At 35.6% G+C, this 20,665-nt stretch overlaps 1 long non-coding RNA gene across 1 annotated transcript; it reads left to right on the forward strand.

Annotated features, from left to right (window-relative positions):
* The first annotated feature begins 810 nt into the window (after positions 1-810).
* Positions 811-13,118, forward strand: LOC130250209 (uncharacterized). Its single transcript, XR_008839936.1, has 3 exons — positions 811-889; positions 11,794-11,903; positions 13,003-13,118. It is a non-coding gene; the product is annotated as an uncharacterized LOC130250209 (long non-coding RNA).
* Positions 13,119-20,665: the final 7,547 nt, after the last annotated feature.

Below are 20,665 nucleotides of genomic sequence, written 5' to 3' on the forward strand. Positions count from 1 at the left end.
AATTCAAGGTATAAATCTTGTGCTGGAAGTGTCTAAAAGACTGGTATTTTTGTGTTCTTGACTTTGCAATGAAAACTACATAATCTGAAAAACTGAGAAAAGGCTGTCTTGAACCATATTTTATGATACCTCCCTCAGAAGAGAAGATGTAATTTCCTTCCTACACAATCTAGGAGAAAAGCTAAGGTTTCCCATTGGACTCATATTTCCGATATTTTGCTCTTTAACTTGAACTCCCTAATAAGAGGTTTGTTAAACAAAAGGTTGGCAGAACCATTCAGTTAAGTACACTCAGTGTATTTCTAATCACATAGACTTCTCAAAGACTGTAAGATCTCATTAAAAAAAAATCAAGGAGGAAATCTGCATAATCAAGCCAAGGATAAAGCAGAATTTTACTTATTTACAGGCATATTTACCTCTATATCTGCCTGCTGCTCCATTTAGGAGTGGTTTGGCCTTTATTTGGCTACATCTTCTGAATATGGGTCTCTGAATTCCCCCTCAGTTCCGTTTCTCTTGGCCAAGTCCTGCAAGAGAATCATTGACTAGGAACCATCCCACATTGAATTGCAGTGTTATATTAGTGAGCTCCTAAAGAAATTACTTTCTTTTTCTGGAGCTCTGTACCTCTGCCTGCTGTAGACTTTGGCTACAAGGCTACCTGGCTATATTTAATGGGCTAGAAAATATCAAAGTAAATAAGAATCAGACAAAAGTAATGCAAGTCTGGCTGGAGGCTGACAATTGCCCTAGCTACAAAACACTGGATTATCAGTAACCATGGCTGTAATGTCATAGTGAGCATTCCAGACTTTGGGAATGGAAGATTTACAGCACCACATAAATTCTTCTGCACTTGCTCTTGCTTTTGTTTCCTCTTACAAAGGTAAGGGAATCCCTTGAGTGTATGGTAACTGACAATGTTTATTTTGGGATATGCTGCAGACAGAGTGTCCAGGTGGTGTTTTCTGATTCAAAGCTGAGGTCAATAAAAAGTGATGGAAAATGTTAGCAAAGTCTTGGCCCGATTGTCTCTGCTCATTTAGGAATCTGAATAAGACTTTCCTGCTGTTACAATATCTTCTTTGTTCTTCCTTGCCCAGACTCTAACCACCCTCTTATTACATGGCAAAGGAAGATTAAAAGGAGAACATATCCTCCAGTTATTTTCCTCTGAAGTAATGATATAATAGGGATTAAAAAAAAAATCAAATAATGTGCAGGGGAGTGAAGCAGAAGTGGAACAATGAAACAATACAAGTTCTCTGCTCAGATTTTGTCCAGAAGAAAAAGATGGATTAAAATGTTTCAACTACATCAAATAGGGAAAACATTAAAAAAAAAGTTAAGAGAAACAATTAACAATATTCATAACACATCCAGCATTTAAACTTTCTGACAGTTATGGAAAAGCTTTGTGATTACATTTAATCTTCTCTTTCCAGTTTAAAACAAACTGTGACTTTCTGTTCAAGGCTGTTCTCCCAATACTGTAATTTGGTGGCCAACCAACAAAAAATGTTAAGCAGAGAGTGTTTTGATGAATGAGAGATCCAACAATTCATCAATTTAACAGGAAAAATAAGAATCCATGGACACAATTGCAAATGTTAGCAGAGCTCCAGAAGCAGATCCTGGAGCCTGTGCTGGTCTCACTCTTCCATCCCTCAGCTGTTTTCTGAGCTCTCAATAGGTGATGAACTGAAACCTTTCCATCGAGTGTATTCAGATAAAAATGTATGAATGCAAGGTAAAATCACAGTCAGGTGAACTTCATGCTTTATTAATCAAATAAAACACAGACAAAAATGTCATATTTTAGGTCAATATGTGATAACTATAGTGGAGTATGTTGTTTTCAATTTAGAGAAAAATAAAGGCCTAGGAAACATAAATTGCTGAAGGACAGGAAAAATAAAAATTATTCTGAGCTTCTAAATATAGAAATGTCTCCTGTATTTTTTTATAAAAGATATGACCAACTGCAAGAGTCATCCAGATCAGCCTTTTTACTGGTGTCTTGACCTCTTCCCTTATATTGAATACAAGTCCCAAAGCAGAAGGGATCTATAGCGTTGCACATATCTAATAAAACTGATAATAAAATAAACTAATAAAGCCAAATGGTAGTAAAAAATAATTAATTATTGATATACCAAAGCCCCTGAAAAATATTAACTTTAATAGCTACTGCAATCTAATCTCTCTTTTCTTCTTTTTTTTTTTTTTTTTTTTTTTTTTTTTTTTTTTTTTTTCTGTGAGAATGAAGACATATTGAAGTAACATTATATATGTTTTGATTTGTCTTTGCTTGTCTTGAGGAAGTATATATGTTCTGAGTTGAGAATGGACATGCTGGCAAGAAAATGTAGGAGGAAATGGAAGAATAAACTCATGAGGAGATGTTCAGTTCTAAGGGCTTCAGCAAAAGGACTTTTGTTATTTTCTTAAACCTTTCAAATATTCTATCCATATTGTCATTTTTTATTCATGTTAGTTGCCTTTCCTATATCATATTGATATTTTTTTTTGAGTTTCTGAATGATAATTTTAAAGAAAATAGATCAGAATCAGAGTTCTAAACCTTCATTTAAAAAAATATTTAAGTATTAAAGCACGTGCTTAAACTCACATGTCTTGAAGAACTAAATTTTTTATGCTCTTGAATTTAAACAGATATTAGATCTTTATTAAAAACCCTTTTGGCTGTTCAGAGCTATCAAAACATTTCTTTCTCAGTTTTCTGCACAAACAAGCCTGGTACCTCCAAGTCAACTGGATAGGATTGTTAAAATAATTTGCATCTGGTTGTGTTTAATTTTGGAAAACAGGCTTGCTGACAGGATCTTAGAAAAGAGTGACAGCAGTTAAAAATACAACATGCCATTTTCAGGGTTCCTTCACCACTTCTTTGTGCCTTACAACAATGAGATTGAGCTACCAACTAGAAAAGAAGACTTATCTCTATGAACACTGAATAACACTGTAAAACACGTCCCTTTGTTTATTTTCCTTTATAATCTCCTTCAAGAGTTTCTAAAACACTGCTGTACTTATTTCAGAGGCATATTATGGGCTTCATAGCAAGATTCCCATGTTGTTAAAGGTATGTGCACTCACCATGGTAAACCACCTATGTCCAGGCCAATAGAAAACACATTCCATTGTTGTATTTTTCTTCAGCATCTTCAAGAAGAAGCTGCAAAATAACCAAGAATTATTCCAGACTGCACTTGCCTAGGTGATTGATTCTAGATTTATGTTTTAAAGTCACACTTCTGACAAAAAGTCCCATTTTTAATAACATCTGTTGTCTTTGCTCTCAGGAGATAGAAGCAGAGGAACTGCAGCAGCAAAAGTAACACCTGAAGAACAGAAACTCACAGGCTTTCCTGCCCAAAGGTCTTATAACAGTGCAAGCCCAGCTCTCACACTTCAGCAAACTCCCAGAATACAGGATTTGGTGCTTCTGTGTTACTGGGTACTTGACTCTGTTTGCTTGCTCCTAGCACATGCCAAGATAATCTATAATGTTTATTTATATGTCTTCATTCGTATATTTAGGCATTTTTAGAAATACGCTTTTCAATCCAGAAGATAAAATGAATGCTATACCCATATATAAGGATGCATCATTTTTTAAAGTCTTTATTTTCTCCTCTCTCAGAGTTGTGCATTCCAAAGAAAATGGCTTCTGCATACCCTGACTGAAAAAATTGAGTATGTGCTTATAAGACAAATATATTTCATAACAAAACAATGATTCATCACAAAAATGATCAAGAATATGAGGCAGCAGAAAAGATGAGCTATAAAACATCATATTTGCTGGAAGACTAAAACACTGAAAAAAGCAAAAGAAGTTGAAATAGATAATAAAGACAAAAGGAGAACAAAAAGATAATTACATAAGTGGCTACAATAGAAAATAATATTTCAGGCATATGAAGAGCAAGAATTCAATGAATGAGAACATAGTGTTTCTAAGAGGCAGCAAACATTTAATTTATTAAAGGACTTTCAGCTGAGATCAAGATTAATAATTTTCACCATTTTTCACTTGGAGGATGAAGAGATGAAACCAATATATCCTCACCAAAGGGAGGAGGGAGATGTACTGGTGTTAGGAAACATGCATTTTGTGGGAAAGATTGTTCTCCAGATCAATGGTGGCTTTTCAGAAAGTCATAAGGTAAAATGACATGCACACATGGATGGGAAGACTCAACTCCATTAGTGCCCTCTTGAAAACTTGGAAAACTCTATGCCATGTTTAAAACATCAAATTATTAAGTACATAAAAGCATAATGCCTCTTGATTGTAGACACAGCTTTTCCTCCATGTATTTAAAAATGGAAGGTAAATTCCATCTGCTTGTGCATATTTTGTCTATGCAAGTGTTCCTATCCTATTAAACATTAATTTCTGTGAATATTATAAATATATCTTGTTAGTGGGTATTAAAAAATAAAAGAGAAAAAAACCCTCCTATTTTGTCAAATGTCAATGGAATTTTTGTAATTAAATCCTGTTAAGGGATTATTTAGATGCTAGTATTATTTAAGTTCTTTCTCCCTTTTATCCCTTTGTTTTATTTTCTTTTTTTTTTTTTCATTTGGCCCCTGAAATGCTAGAGTAGCTCAAGGATATAAATTACCTAGATGTATTAAGACTTCTAGACATTTAATGTCTGCTTGTTGGATTTCTTGTGTATAATATGAACACTCAGTTTCTTCAGGTACTCCAGTGGTGTTTGTTTTTCTGTAACATTGTTTAAGTGACTGGCACGCTTTAGGAAACAGACATTTCAGTTAGGCAGGAATATTAGAAGTAGAAGCCAAAGCATGATCAAGCACTTGAAAGCTTATCTCAGATCTTATTCTCAGGGGTGCATACACAGCTGCTCTCACTGAGCATGCATAGCAAACAGGTGCCCACAGGAATTCTAATACAGGTATTTTAAAACTTAGAAAATGAAGTAAAAAAACATAATGGTGTGCTGACAATTATTTGTAGAAATTCCAAAAATTGACGAATGCAGACTGTTGTGAACTCAGTTCTTGCCTTTCTTTGAAAAAATATTGCACAAAAACTTTAATTCTGTGATGAAGGTGTAAAGAATATAATGAAACCTTACAGAAAAACAGTCAAGCAGATTATGACTATAAGAAATAGAAAAGCAATTGAAGCCTGGTTTAGATTGACACAATACTGTGGCAATACAAACCCTTTCACCATCTACTGTGTCAGTTGCAAACTTCCATCGATGTCAGCAGTGCAAGATAAAACTCCTGAAGCTCAAACACTTCAGTCAATATGTTGCTAGTGATCTATTTGTGCAGATAGAAAACAGGCTTAGATGGGGTGACCACTGAAAAACCCTGTTATCACCTCTCATCTTTTTTACTCTATAAACCAATGTCATGTGAACAAAGAATCAGCCATAAACTGAAAAAAAATTTATGAAAAGAGGAACTTGGAATCAATAAAAATGTAAGAAGGCAATAAAAATCAAAATTGCTTAGAATAGAAAAGGCTGGGGAGATATAGTAAATACCTTAAGCACATCAATAAAGTGAAATGTCTACTTCAAAATAAGAATAAGAATAAAATCAAATGTAAGATGAAAAACATATTTCAAAATACAGATTTGAAAACTAAAAGTGTTCCCATGTTTTCTGCCAGGCTCCCAAAAATGGTTCTGTTGAAATTTAATGCAACTTTAATCCCCTCAAAATGCATTCTAGTTTTTGTTTGAGGAGTGTTTTTTTTTTTTTTTTTCTTTTCTTGAGATGGTAATTTGTTGTCTTATTTGTTTGTTTTTATTTGTTTTGGGCATCTGACTTTCATTGCAAGAGTTGTGTCTCTAAAAACTGACATTAGAAAATAAAAGCTGACTTTCATTTACAGTTTCCTACTGCCAAAATTTGGGGCTGTAGAAAAATGACAACACTAAAATCAAGTGCTATGCCCTTGGAAGTCAACACAAATCTTGACTTCAATGCAAGGCTTCTATTTTTATGGTAAAAGTGCAAGACCTAGTAATATTGAAGAGCGTTCAAGGGTTTTTTTTTGATTAGCAAAGTACTGAGTTTAAAATTTCAAATCCTAAAAATAAGCCTGCAGATGGCTTAGGGCTGAAGCTGTTGCTGCTGAGCACTTTAGTCTTTCTCAAAGTTAGCTCTGCTAGGAACAGAAGTCATTTACATAGACCTGAACTTATTATTTTTAAAATGTTAGTGCAGCACTGGAGGAGGTTCAAGATTAAAAGGATCTGAACTGTGATTGTTTCTACTGAAATATAAATTGCAATGAGTGCAAGTCAGCTACCTATGATGTACATGAAACACAGACCATAACTAAACCCTTAAGGAAGACACAGTAAAGGATTTAAATAAAATACATTTTTATGTAGAATTTTGAAACAAACTTTCTATTTGTTAGGACTTATTTACAAAGTTATGAGGAAAATAAGTTAGGGACTTGATTAATAGAGAAGGTGTTGTCAGGGACAAAGCCTCCTCTCTGCTGTGTTTGGTGTTTGATGCTGGCAATAGTGATGGAAAGGCTTTTCCTCCATGTTATCCTGACTGCACCTCTGCAGAGGGGACAGCTGGCTTTGGCCAGGTTAAGGCATTGGGATGGGGTTTGGGAGAACTTGGAGTATTTCTGCAGCTGACCTACTTGGAACAAAAAGAAATGCTGGATAACAGCAACAGGTCTTACACTGAAGAGGTAAATGATTTCTGTGACCTGTCTGTTTAAAACAAGAGGCACAGACACCTAACACACACTCAAGGCAGAGACAAACTGCCTTCGGACTTGACAAAGATCTTCTAAAACAGCTTACACAATTTTTATATTACCTGTCTATTGATATTATTTCATCTCAAGTAGTACTGAGCACAAGGAGCACAAAATGCCATTTGGCACTCAGGACACCAGTATAAACAGAAACGAAACAAAACAAAACAAAATAACCCACCCCACCCCCCCAAAAAAAAAAAAAAAAAAAAAAAAATCAAAACCAAGCAAACAAATAAAAACGAGACAAAAAACCCCCACAATGATTATTGCAGTCTATTGATAGTGTGCTAGTAGAGCCTGCTATCTAACCAGGTAAGTTTTACCAGTGTATCATTAGCAAATGTCATTAGCTTGTGGCATGGTTTTCCTTAAAAGATAAAGTGTACCCCATCATCAGCAGGAAGGTTCATGACCAGTGAGTTCTGCAGATTTCAGACAATGCCACAACACAGAGAAATCTTTCTTATCCTGTATCAGCAGAGGTGCTGCATGAAATCAGTGATGATCATGATCACTTTGCAGAGAGAATCAGAACAAAATCAGCTTCAAGAAAACAAAATGTATACATCTTGAAGACCACTGTGACTTTCCACATTTTTTAATTATTAGAAATCGCACAGTGTAGAAATTTGTTGGAGAGAAACACATTGTATGCTCTGCATTAACATGAAGGGAGACTAAATAGCAAATTATGGAGGCCTCAATCTTGAATGTCTATGAAACTCTGAAAACATTACACCTTTTGTGTGAAAAATATAAAAATATATTAAAATATATATTAAAATATATATTAAAATATATATTTATTGAAAAATGCAAATATATACATAGAAAGAAAGGGAATTCTAAGACATAATTCTAGAAGATACTACAGACAAAACAGTTGGATATTTCAGCAACAATTTCAAATTAATCACATACAAAGCAATAACCAACTAAAGTCACCAAAGAGCCTTTAATTATATTCATCTAAGCAGAACTTCCAAAAGGTTAATTGTGAATAGAGTGTGTGTAATATGTTCTTGAAATTAAACAAGAAAATCCTGTTGTAGAAACTGTATCTGACAAAATTCTCAATAATGCAACATGGGAAGCAGTCCTTCACTTGTCTAGATACACACACAAAGACAGATCATTTATACCTCATGTGATGTGCAAAAACCAGCAGCGAAACACATTCCTAAAAAGAAAATTTCCCTTCATGCAATGTTTGCAAAGGCAAGGTATCTCAGTGTCTTTCTAATAAAAAATGGTGACAAATGCTGATGGCAGGGACTGAAGCAGTCTGTCATCTGTAAAGAGAACATTTGGAAGTGTCCTTGTCCCTCTGGAATTGCTACTTGTTTTCCCTGGGAGATGAGGAGGGGACCAGGGAAACTCTCATACCTGTTCATAGTGGTTGAAAGACAAAGGATTTTAACTGTGAAAATTAGAAAATGCCATGCACCACACAAAAGTGATTTCATGTTCAAGGCTGTTCTTGGCTTTCACTTTGAGTGTGGAATGTGTGGCCATAGGCAAAGAGCTCACGTGCAGCAAGGAAGGATGAACATCTCCTCAGTGTACTCTGTATTTATATGTTGGCTTCAGCAGCAAGCCAAGATGGGATTCATCTCACTAAATGTACAGATGTCCAATATAGTCACCCTGAGCTCTCCTTGCTGTCACTGATAATCAGGTCTGGAGAATAAGCTGTGTTATGACATGATTTATTTGTCTCAAAGTAAATACCTAAAACACATTAGATTAACCATGCCTTACAACCAAATTTACTATAAAATGAGTTTACAGTGTCATCATCTCCACGTAAATGTGTAAAGCTCAGAAAAATCCTTCTTGGCTGCAAATATCAAGGCATCTCTTGATGCCTTAGCTTTTCACATTCAGTGAATGATTATTTTTGTGAGGAACCTCTTGGACTTTTTTATCCCCTTCAACTTGCTTTCAAGTAAAGCTGGGTGCAGGTCGCCGCTATTAATCCAGAGTGTATGCAAAGTTCTGCCACTTCTGTTCTTTCATGGAAAGGTGAGATATATGGAAAAGCTTATTCCAATTTCTTATTGGAACATACTTGATTATCTGTGATTTAGCTTTCCTTTTCTATCACCTTAGCAAGAGATGCTGTAAAAAGTGTTGCCATTCCCAGTAAATTGGATTGGAAAAGATTCCTTTGAGTGCCCTCAAATCACTGCAAGTGGGGATTTTGCCAGACCTTAGAGCTCATACAAATGATGTACAGCTCTCTGCTCTGGGTATCAAAACCAGCCATCAGTCATGTAGCAGCCCAAATCTGAACTGCATGGTGTGGAAGAGGGAAAGGAGAAATGCAGCCATCCATAATCCTTCCCAGCAGTGTTCTGATGGTAATGTACTTTATGTTGAAATGTCTTTGTCTCCACCTTCACAGGAAGTGAAAGTTTCAGACCCAAAAGCTCTGTGTTGCAGATGTCCAGATGCATCCCCTTGATTTATGTAATTGGTAATTTTGTGTAAAATATACACAGTGTTACAGCTGACTTTACCCTCATTGAAAACAATATTTAATAGCAGAGCTGTTTTGGTTTTCTTTTTGTTTGTTTGTTTGTTTTTTAAGTCAGAAAGGATGTTTAAATAATGAAGTGAGAAGTCGGTAGACTTCTGAAACCTAAAAAAATAAGATATATATTTCTTTAAAATTAGGGTATTTCCCTACTTCAGAAGAGAACTGTAAAAATAATCAGTCAATAGTGCAAGGTGATACAAAACTTCATTGAAACACAATGAATGTGTGGAATTATCCCTTATTTTTAGAGTATTGCTTCTAAAATCAAGATCATGACTGTTAAGTTGACTCTCTTATTGCTGTTTTTTATGAGAGTTTAATTTTGGCAAGCATTTCTTACCTGAGGGATAGCTTTTTTTAACATGATTGTCCCTCTCTGATTATTAAGACCACAATTTACTTTCAGCCAAGATGATTATTGAAAAAGGTTTGTTTAATTTCCTGCCTCCTAGCTGTCCACATGGATTACAAAAAAAGAAAAGAAAAAAAATCCCATTGCACTTAATTTGACACAAATCAATATGATTGGCAGGCTTTTCTACAAAAGTGTCTAATGTTAAATACACATGCTGCCTGGATTTCCTTTAACAGCCTGTGGTTTAAGCTTGTCTCAGTCAGGGTAGGCACATCATTTCCCAGGGCATGTGGATTATAGTTTTGGCACCAGACCCAGTCATCCAGATTTCCTCTTGTAGATCTTCAGAAGTAGCACCATTTCTACAGACACAGTCAAACAGGGTGCTCATGAATGATCAATGTGTTTGTAAGATCAGAGCATCATCTCCTAATGGAGCATCTAGAGAAAGGAAGCACTGGAGGATGGAATATGAAAAGCCCTGAGTGATACTTAGCAGATGCATAGGGGAATGGATACAGACAGGCATTTAAAAATGGAGTTGCAGGGCTTGCATTATTCAGCACGGGAAGATAGCTGACTCTACCCAAGTTATAAAAGAAGGTGAAGATGTAGGAGAATAATTATCTTTACTGGAAAACTGGGGAGCCTAAGGAGTAAAACATGAGTGGAGACAGAACAGAAACAGTTGAAGGTGTTGAGGGAAGGGAAATTGCAATGCTAAGGTTAGAAACCTCAGATATTACTTGAAATATTCAGCAGTCCTGTGTGATAAAGTGCACTGTTAATGACTCAAAAAAACCCTGTAGGTGCCAGGGTGCTTTGCTGACACCAGTCTTGCTTCCATTTAGAGGAAGGAGACAAGTTTTTTTGGGCTGTGGGGGTGGTTTGCACAAGAACGAGGGGAAAGCTACAATTTGACTTTGAGGCTGATAAGAGGCAAATCCTGCAGGATGAGACAGTGTCTTTTATCACAGTAATTGTCCCCCCTTAGAGAAGCTCAGCTGTAAAATCCCCCTCAGTTCCCCCAGGGAAGGTCTGATGCTGCATGAGAGGGAGCTGACACACCTTAGCAGGGATCACAACCCATTAAGGGCCCCCAAAGCCCCCAGACCCATTGCTGAGACCTCCCACCAGAGAACTGCACATGATCCAAGCACAGCAATACTCCAGAGTCATGCAAAGACAGGGTAAAACTCCCAGCCCAGCCTGCCTGAGCCTGGATTAATCCATTGAACTCTGTCTCATGGCACCTCCTCCACTGAGAGGAACAGAAGAGAACCAATGGGATGCTGTGGGAATCCACAGAGTGGTGACATTTTTCTACTTTCTTTGTCCCTCTCTCACTCTCCCTCTCTCTCCCACTTTAAATTTTTTTTTCTGCCTCTACATTTCCTGTTGTCTTTGGCAGAAGGTGTCTTTTGCACTTTAATTTACACAGAGACATCTCTGTAATAATTTTAATAATCAGATCTTAATATTAGGTAAAAATAAAAGAAGGAGCTCTAGCTAAATTACTATACTAAAAAAAGAGTCCAATGAAAATATGATACCACTGATTTTAATATGAATAATTTTGATTAGTTATGTAGTTCCAAGCTATTGCATCAAGATTTGCCTTCTTTGGAAAAATCTATTAAAATACAATCTTGCAATTTAACCATATCCTGGAGCCTCACCCAATATGTTTTGCTACTCATATAGAGACTGTTAAAGCCCTTCAATCCCTGTGTGCTACTGGAAACACAAAGAGGACAATTTAATTTGGATTCCTACAAAGGAAAAGTAAGGCCAGGAGTGACAAGGGACTTTGCACAAAGCTTCAAGCCTGCTGTAGTCTATGGACATATTTGAAGAACTAATGACATTGGATGCACTCCAGTGCTTTTCAAAGGAGAATCAAATTGCTCTTTAGAAGAATCTTTATGAACTGAAGATGATTTATTGGTAGAGAGAGTACAATCACAATCAAATGTAGGGAAATCCTTTAATTTCTCTCTCTCCCCATGCTTTGTTGTGGCATTACTGTAAGTTGGAAATGGAAACAGCCCTGTTCTGAAGTGAACTTCTCTTTGTCTTTTTCAGGAAGAGAATATGTTGAGATGCTTTGAGGAATCAGGTTCTCTTCTCACATATACCTGGGATATTGCTTTTCATGCAAAGCAATGAGCTCATCTTCCCTCTTGCAGTACCAGGTTAACACCAAGGCTCCCCATCCTCCCCAAGCACTGGGGGCATTGTCCCTGCATGAGGCCATTCCAGCTCCTGTGCTGTACTGCAGCACACCAGAAATCTCTGTTACCAAGCTACCAGGAAGTACACTATGGAGCAAAATCTGTTTCAAAGTAATCCTGTCTCTACATCCTTCAACACTGTTCCAGGTGTTTTTCTTCCTGATTTAATTATGGACTAAAATATTCCTGCAGGAAATGGCCTGTGCTGATCTATACAGTCATACAAATGTCTTATTGGCAGAAGCAGCAGCTACAGCTGTTATGAAAAAATGCTTGCTGTGGAAATATCTTTCAAAGAAATAAGATGATTTAAATGTATTACTCTCTGTCATTCATCTATGCTATTAAATGTCTGAGAAGAGATTAGATTGCGACTCATTCTGTGGCATTTCTTGATCAAATCATTGGTTTCAAGCAAGGTTTTATTCCTGGGACTCAGAATTTCTGTGCTGCTTCATAGGCATGTAGCTTAAATTATTTGTATTATTTTATTTACAATAACTTGTATTCAAGTTATGAATGGAACAGGGCTTTTCTCCATGCTAGTTTTAGATAATAACAAAATTGGTTTATTTTCTAAATTCTCTTTTCCTCTTTCTTTTCTTTCTTTTCTTTCTTTCTTTCTTTTTCTTTCTTTCTTTCTTTCTTTCTTTCTTTCTTTCTTTCTTTCTTTCTTTCTTTCTTTCTTTCTTTCTTCTTTCTTTCTTTCTTTCTTTCTTTCTTTCTTTCTTTCTTTCTCTCTTTTTCTTTTTCTTTTTCTTTTTCTTTTTCTTTTTCTTTTTCTTTTTCTTTTTCTTTTTTTTTTCTTTTTCTTTTTCTTTTTCTTTTTCTTTTTCTTTTTCTTTTTCTTTTTCTTTTTCTTTTTCTTTTTCTTTTTCTTTTTCTTTTTCTTTTTCTTTTTTTTTCTTTTTCTTTTTCTTTTTCTTTTTCTTTTTCTTTTTCTTTTTCTTTTTCTTTTTCTTTTTTTTTCTTTTTCTTTTTCTTTTTCTTTTTCTTTTTCTTTTTCTTTTTTTTCTTTTTCTTTTTCTTTTTCTTTTTCTTTTTCTTCCTTCCTCCCAAGGAGAAATTCTCAGCTCCACAGGATAAAATCAGCCCAGCACATCAGCAGGAGGAACACGCACAGCTGAGCAGGGATGCCCTGTGTGCTCACTGCAGAGTGGCCTTGAGGCTACAAGTGTTCAGCTGCTGCACAGCCCAGCAGAAAGCTCACACCTGTGAGCGTGTGAAGGAGCACAGCCCTCCCACACAACAGCAATGCCAGCAGAAGGATGTGCTCTCTGCAGGAGGAGGAAAATTATTCTGTTTGGTGCATCACTACGGAAACCCAGACATGGTGTCACTGCCAAAGCTTTGAAGGCAGCTCCGTTTGTGACTGTGACTCAAAATTGCTAAAGCAGAGATCTTTAAATTATGTTGATAAAGCAGAAAAGTATTAAAAAAGGGGAAGATTTTTTTGTTAATGATGGATGAAATATAATATTCCCTTTTTGTATCACTATTTCTTTCCTGTGGCGCATTGAGGTTATGTATTCTGAAAAGAAATTCTCTTCACAGACCATAATATAAATTACATTTTACTCACAATTTCTAAATTCTAAGCAGTCTATCTATTCATAGATTCTGTTGCAAGAGGTATTTTTAAATTGTGATATCTTGGAATTGTAGCAGTGTAGCAGGAGAGCATTGCACAGCTCTATGTGTAAATGCAAATTAATTTCCTTTGGAGCACTGCTTTACCCTTTCATTTAAGTAGTTTTCCAGACTTTCAAGAATATAAGGATAAAAAATGCATATGTGCAACCTTCCAGTTGTTCTGCATACAGATTACAGGCATTGTTTAATCTCAGTGAGTAATTGGATTGAGTTTTACATGCATAATTGCAGAAAAGTGGTTCTCTGAAACAGCTGAAATATTGTGGAATTCATAGATTGCATATAGTTTTCTGGAAACCATAATCTAGGTAATACCAAAACTAAAAACCAAAAAAACAGAGTGAACACAAGAATTTTTCTTATGTAAGAGATTATTGGATTCAATGTAAACTCTTTTTTATTAAGACAGCTCTGCTCTGTTTATGTGATTTATGAAGATGTTATTTCATTACAGAAGAGACAGGAATATATCTTTGTTTTTCAAGTTATATTTTCACTTCCTCCTCCCTCACCCTTCCCAACATGGTCATTTATTATTTACTGCAACACCTTAGTCACAACAAGAAAGGGAATGTTAAAATCCACAAGGGCATTTGGCAATTGGCAGTAGGAAAGATAGCTTTTATAGCACTCTTTAACACAGTAAAACAAAAGGAAAATGATTGGATAAAATTTCCACCAGTGAAAAGCTTATTGGCCAGTGGTGGGTCTATTTATCTGTTCTTGCTAAAAGAAGTGCAAACATCCTGAAAAATATTGTTCTGTACCTTGTAACTGTGTATATTGTACATTTTATTATTTAGTTCTTTTGGCTGGTAGATTGAAACAGATGGGACTCCTAGAAAATAAATATTTAACCCAGCAGGCCAGTAGCTAATGTTTGAAATCATATCTATTGAAAGTATAATGTTATTTATGGCATCAATAGTTACACAAACATTATGCATATAACATTTTTCCCTATCCTTCCATTTATATTTGTTCATAATTTTATGAAAATGTGCCCTTTGCAGCTAAGTTTCCTCCCCTTATTGAGCTCAAACATATTCTTTATAGAAAGTTACTAGTGAAAGAAAAATCTTTTCAGCTGATTTAAGATATGTGTATTTGGAAATATATGCTCTTCATTATGGTTTTTTTTTCTTTAATACTTCAGCAATTACTCCCTTTTGAAATAAATTTTAAAAATGCAATTAATGAAATGGAATTTTTTCTAGCTGTGGAAAACAAAACAAAACAAAACAAAACAAAACAAAACAAAACAAAACAAAAAAAAAAACTAAACAAACAAACAAAAAAAAAAAAAAAACAAATTAACAAAAAACCCCAAACTCAAATCCAAAAAATTCTAAACCCTAAAGGCCTAATTAAAAAATAACGTTTTAAAACACTGAAATATTCATGCTGGGCACCTCAGTAGGTTAAAAAAAAAAAAGGCAACTGTATTAGCAAAGCCAGATGATATAAAGCAGTATGACTACAGTGAATCCACAAAAAATACACCAATTTACATATTGAGCTGAGCTGAGTCCAAGGGCCTGTTGAGCTTCCTCTCTATGAGAATATCAAATTGCATCTAATTTTTTGCAGCAGAAAGCCTGAGAATGCTTCCATATTGTTGGGATTTTGCATCTGTGAGGGCGAGGCTGTGAATAGCTCGTTGAAACACTTTTAGAAAATATATTTTTAGAGATTTATTACAGGTAGCATAGGACTTTGCTGTAAGGGAGTTCTTGACCTGTAAGATCATACTGTTGCATCATTCAGATTTCATTTTTCCTGGGTGTGACACTTAACCATGGACAAAAGCTCTCTTAAGTCATGTGTGAGGCTGGTGAAATGATAGGTGTTAAGGAGTGCTGGAGTGTAACTGGGAGTGCAATAGGTTTTTCCAGAAAAAAAGTGATCACCAAGTTCTCCAGTAGTCAATATCTCTTTCCCAACTCATGCATCAAAGGAAAAGGAAGATTGGCTGTGGCAATTTTGGCACCCCTAATACCCCTCACAATATAAATATTATCCATGTAATGAGTTGGTCAAACTTCCTCCTTCCAAATAGAAGCTGGGGTGCAAATGCCTAAACACAGGGCAATGAAAATTCCCTCATTTTTATTTCTGGAGTACACCTTGTACTTTGATCAGACCTTACCACAGCACTGTACTAGCTACAAGATTATAAGCTTCCCTGCATTATGAACAGCACAATAAAATGTTTGTTTAGCAAGTGTGACTTGAAAGTTTTTTATCTTACAAGTTTGACAGTGCAGCGTGCTGTGACGCAAATGTTGCAGAACTAGGAGCCCTGTATGAAAGTCAGACTTTGATTGCTTGATTTCAACACTAGGCCAAAAAAATGAGGGAGGGAGTGAGAATGGGTGAGAAAAATGAGGGAATGAGGGAGATAGTGAGGAATCAGCCTCCTCCCTCCAACTCTCAGCTGGTGCTGGGGGTCATTACGATTACTACACTCCACACTCTGTAATAATTTCCTAGATTGTGTTGGTAGCCAGCCCAGGGCTGCCCTCATCACACCTACTGCAAGAATTTTAAATATATGGCACAGCAACTTGGAAGTGAGAGCCTTTGTTTGGTGCAATTCTTTCAACTTGTTTTCTTTGCAATAAATAATGAGCTTGAGAAAAAATGCTTTATGTTTTTCTTCCTCCTTCATATTTTGAATTATTAAATCCATACACCATCACATCACTTGCATGTTCAGTTTACTGTGCAGCTGTGTAAAAGCTCATTTGTTTACCCTTTAGTGGAAACCTGAAAACTTCAATCTACAAAAATATAGTGCAATTGACACAAAAAAGAATGAGGGGATCATACAATAAAACCAAGACTACCAAGTGATTCTCTTAAAAGATTCTGCCACTGAATTGTGGAAGTGGTTGGACAAGTATGATAGAGACACAAGTGTGCCAAAGCTCTAACAGTCTATACTAGCAGAAAATTCAGATCAGAGTAATCTATTTTCTGTCTTTTCAGATAATGAAACATGTGATATAGCAATTGTGTCATCAGTATTTTTATTAGAGGGAAAAGAAGGGAGAGGAAAAAAAGAAGACCCTGTCAAAATCTACATCTGCACTAGTTAAAACCATTACAGAAGTCTTGAAAAATCCCTGATGCTTATTGAAATCTATAAGCTGGCATTTATGTCAGTATAAATGGAATTGTGCTGTCTTTACTTCACTTAGAGCATAATGCTTTGGTTCTCCAGGGATACGCTTCACTGTCAATTCGCATGAGGCCATTAGAGTAAAACGAGCTTCTCTAACTTTGGATGAAAAATAAATTTCTACTATTGTTTCCATGGCTAAGGTACAGTAAAGAGTTTGGCTTTGAAACACAGGATGTTTTCTCATCAGTTACTGATATTCTGTGCTATGTAAACAGCCAGATGCACAAACAGCTCACTTCTGTTGCCTCTTGCTTTGCCTCACGTTCCTGAGCAGTCATGCCATGCCAGTTCTTCTGCCTCTCTTCTAATCAGCACCTCAGTTCCTGTTATCTCCAGAGAGAGCACATCACCTCCAATTATTTGAACTTAGAGAATAACTCTAAATTCTAACCACTATGGTCAAGCTTTCTTAACCAGTACTGCTTCTTTGTATACCTAGCTTTTCCTATTCAAAATTTCTGAGTGACCTAAATGAAATGAAATATTTTTCTTTGATCTTAGTATGCTTTTGAAGGTTTTTTCATAGAATTCTCACCATACATTTTGGATCTTCATAGATCTGTTATTTATTTCCTCAGTCATTTAGACCTCATAAATATAATAACCATAACAGGACATGACTCACAACTGTAAAGCTCATAAATTAAGATAAGTTATCTTTTCCCCCCTTTACAGGATATCTGCTGCTTTAAATCTCCACTCCAAGTTTAATTTACTGTATATTTTTCTCCATTTTCACAAAGAAGTGTTTTCATGAGAATGAGAAATATGTGAAGGAATAAATTAACACAAAGAACTTGCTTCGAGTGAAATTAACAATTTTTTTCTGTCTGAGAATAATAGAACCTATATCCTTCCTAGACAATCACATATATTATGAGGCTATCCTAAATCTACTGTATATAGTTCTAACTCAACTTTTAAATGGAAATGAGCAACTGATTTTTATTTTGGTAATTTTTTGGTCTTATGAATTTCTTTAGAGAGATTTTATTGCACAGTATGTCAAATAAAGCCTGTTTTAACAAATATACTAAAAGTAAACTTGGATAAATTATTCATTGTAGAAATATTTAGTTGCAAATGCATCCTTTTTCCTATTAATTAATCATAAACAAACTAGTCTTAATTTGTAAAATATGTGAACAATTTCTAATTCCCATTTTTGTTATACTAACTGCAGGATGATGTGCTAAAAAAGATAACTATAGCAACATAGGTTTAAAGAACTATTTAAAGGAAAATAATTATTTATGTTTATTAAAACTTTCTAAAGAATGCTTATTGGACTGACCAGTTGTTTGCAAGATGTTAAACAACAATTCTTGCAAGTCCTTGGTCCTGGTGAGTGCAGCTGCTCCCTTTGTCTCGAGATTGTGTTTCACTCTATAGATTGTTGTTTCCTATATGGGATCCTCTAAAGCTGGAAAGAAGTCATTAGGTCGAATAAAGGCCCCTGGAGTTAGTTTTCACATGGAAAGATTTATTTGTGTTTGAGTGTATGATTCAGGGCTTTTTTTTTTTTTTTACTACACAAGCAGTTCTGTATGAATAATAGCTGCCACAATCTCACAGAGCAACCAGAACCTCCACTCCTCTCTTTGCAGGAACATGTGTGAGCCAGTTTTTACACTGTCTGCAGTTAAAATGAGAAAGAGAGAGACAAAGAGACTGAAAATAGAGGAAAAGATTGAGTAGTCTGTTATTTAGTCTCTCTTGGCATGTTTCATATATAATCTCAGCAGTTGTATCTCAGATGCTTAGCTGTCAACACCTTAATGAAATATTCAGTAGATCAAATTCTGTCTGTACCTTAGCACACATGTAAGCAGAGTGAACCTGCATCAGTTTTGCTTGCAAAAATGTGGACATTTTCCTCCCTTATTATTACTATTCTTTTGTTACTCTTACTATTGTAAACTAGTATTATTATCCTAACATGAATATTAGTTTAATTAAATATTTTGATGTTGTGTGAAGTCTTGGACTTAAAAGAGAACTGATTATTTCTATTTTGTGGACTTTTCTACAAGCACCATATAGGAACCAGTAAGTATTTAGCCTGTTTCATGTGGTTTGAGCAAGGTGCTAATAACTCCAAGGTCATGGGTTTGAACCCCATATGGGCCATTCATTTACAGTTGGACTCATTGATCCTTGTGGATTGCTTCCAATGCAGAATATTCTCTGATTCTGTGATTCCATGTGTTGGATTTTGGCTTAAGCCTCCTCCTGTATCTGTTGGTGGTATGAGAGTTCCCAGTATACATGCATCAAGCATGACACAATCAATTCCTGATTTCCCCTTTTGGGAGGCTGGGGCAGTGTCTGCTAGGAGTTTATTATGAAATCCAGGTGTGTCACTTGTCCTGTGGGGAGGGAAGAAGAGATTGACAGATCTGTACCTGCCTCCTCTGAATGTAAGGCATTCATAACTTTGCACCTGGTCTTTTTTCCACACTCCAGCTTGACTCTGTGCATTATCAAAATGCATATTCAACTGAGGGGAGGAATACTGGCAACATCTCTGTCTATATTTTTCAAGAGCAAAGAACATTTTTTACTAGAGGGACAAAAAAAGGACTATTAATTGTATTGCTAAGGCAAAAATGCCTAAGGGTAATTTAACACCTAACAGTTGTTCTATGCAAGAGCAAGAATGTGAACTTTTATTGTTTGCTTTAGAGTATCAACAGTTCAAACAGTTAAGAAAATCTACTATGTTACACCTTCCGAATACAGGGGGTGTAAGTACACATTAGGCACATATTTTGAATTACTGATAGCTTGGCCTTTAAAGAGCTGAAGAACAAAGAAACACATGAGAGATTGTCTGAATCATGTTCAAAATAAAACACTCCCTGTACTTGACCCTGGAGATTTATAGTTGAATTCTTTAGTTTATCCCAGCTTTTGGCAAAGTTCCTAATTTCTGAGTAATACCCCTGCAAAAACCTTGAGAGTCTTGCTTTTATGCAGTAAGTTAGTCAATAATTCATGAGGGGATTATTTCTTGCAAAGGCAAACTTTTTTTTTTCCCCCAAGGACACAATTTAAAAATCAGAAATATATAGATTACAGATTAACTAACCAAAATCAAAATGTATAGCTTTCTATGCTCCTAGTATTGTCTTTAAAATATCCTATGTTAACATAAACCAATGTTTTCAAAGTACAGAGACACTAGAACAGAAATCTGTTTTTCAAGAACACTGTGTACTTAGATTATAGTAAGATTATGAGAAGTTACTGCCCAGTACTGTTTTGAAAAGTGCTAAATTCAGAGAGTGTTTGAACAACCTGTCCTTCAGAATTCAGAGGCAAAATTGAATTAAAGGACTGCCTCCAGTGAAGGCAGCCTCTTGCAGCTCTCACAGAATGTTTTCCAAACTGTTGTCCTGTAGCAGCTTTGAATTCCCCAACTCTTTTTCTTCACAGATGAAGGGAAGATGAAAGACAGTGGTAGCACCTTGCTTTGTTTAGGGCCATCAGTTATGAACTTTTACTTCCATTGGGAACTTGAGCAAGTTGATCTTTCTTACAGAAAACAAAAAACCCACCTGCCTGCCCCTTTACACTTCAGGGCATTTAATTGTTGATAGGAGGAACAGAAATCACCAAGGAGGAATTTCAAAATTGTCCTGCACTTCCAAATCTCATTTCACCAACCTCAAAATAGCAATTTGAGCCTGAGTTTCAGATGTCCTAGACTAGCAATTTAATCTGTAGAGTATGAATTAAATCATGCTCTTCTACTCCTGAAGTGTCTCTTGTTGGATTTTTTCCACACCATATACCAGATTAAATGTTCATTGGTACAAGGATCTGAACATTTCATCTTGCTAATAACTTACCCTTAGGTTATATAGTTGCATACTTTCTG

Source organism: Oenanthe melanoleuca, chromosome 2, assembly GCF_029582105.1.
Source record: "Oenanthe melanoleuca isolate GR-GAL-2019-014 chromosome 2, OMel1.0, whole genome shotgun sequence".
NCBI classification, from domain to species: Eukaryota; Metazoa; Chordata; class Aves; order Passeriformes; family Muscicapidae; genus Oenanthe; species Oenanthe melanoleuca.